A 1070-nucleotide genomic window follows, 5' to 3' on the forward strand; every position below is an offset into this window, starting at 1 on the left:
GGGTGGGTGCGGCGCAATAGTAATTATTAAAATATTATATAATAATAAGCGTCGCACCGTGCGGCGCGGGCGGCTGCTCGGAGCGTGCCAGCGGGTAGGGCGGGTGCGGCGCAATAGTAATTATTAAAATATTATATAATAATAAGCGTCGCACCGTGCGGCGCGGGCGGCTGCTCGGAGCGTGCCAGCGGGTAGGGCGGGTGCGGCGCAATAGTAATTATTAAAATATTATATAATAATAAGCGTCGCACCGTGCGGCGCGGGCGGCTGCTCGGAGCGTGCCAGCGGGTAGGGTGGGTGCGGCGCAATAGTAATTATTAAAATATTATATAATAATAAGCGTCGCACCGTGCGGCGCGGGCGGCTGCTCGGAGCGTGCCAGCGGGTAGGGCGGGTGCGGCGCAATAGTAATTATTAAAATATTATATAATAATAAGCGTCGCACCGTGCGGCGCGGGCGGCTGCTCGGAGCGTGCCAGCGGGTAGGGCGGGTGCGGCGCAATAGTAATTATTAAAATATTATATAATAATAAGCGTCGCACCGTGCGGCGCGGGCGGCTGCTCGGAGCGTGCCAGCGGGTAGGGCGGGTGCGGCGCAATAGTAATTATTAAAATATTATATAATAATAAGCGTCGCACCGTGCGGCGCGGGCGGCTGCTCGGAGCGTGCCAGCGGGTAGGGCGGGTGCGGCGCAATAGTAATTATTAAAATATTATATAATAATAAGCGTCGCACCGTGCGGCGCGGGCGGCTGCTCGGAGCGTGCCAGCGGGTAGGGCGGGTGCGGCGCAATAGTAATTATTAAAATATTATATAATAATAAGCGTCGCACCGTGCGGCGCGGGCGGCTGCTCGGAGCGTGCCAGCGGGTAGGGCGGGTGCGGCGCAATAGTAATTATTAAAATATTATATAATAATAAGCGTCGCACCGTGCGGCGCGGGCGGCTGCTCGGAGCGTGCCAGCGGGTAGGGCGGGTGCGGCGCAATAGTAATTATTAAAATATTATATAATAATAAGCGTCGCACCGTGCGGCGCGGGCGGCTGCTCGGAGCGTGCCAGCGGGTAGGG

The sequence above is a fragment of the Leptidea sinapis genome, chromosome 17, assembly GCF_905404315.1.
Source record: "Leptidea sinapis chromosome 17, ilLepSina1.1, whole genome shotgun sequence".
Taxonomy (NCBI): domain Eukaryota; kingdom Metazoa; phylum Arthropoda; class Insecta; order Lepidoptera; family Pieridae; genus Leptidea; species Leptidea sinapis.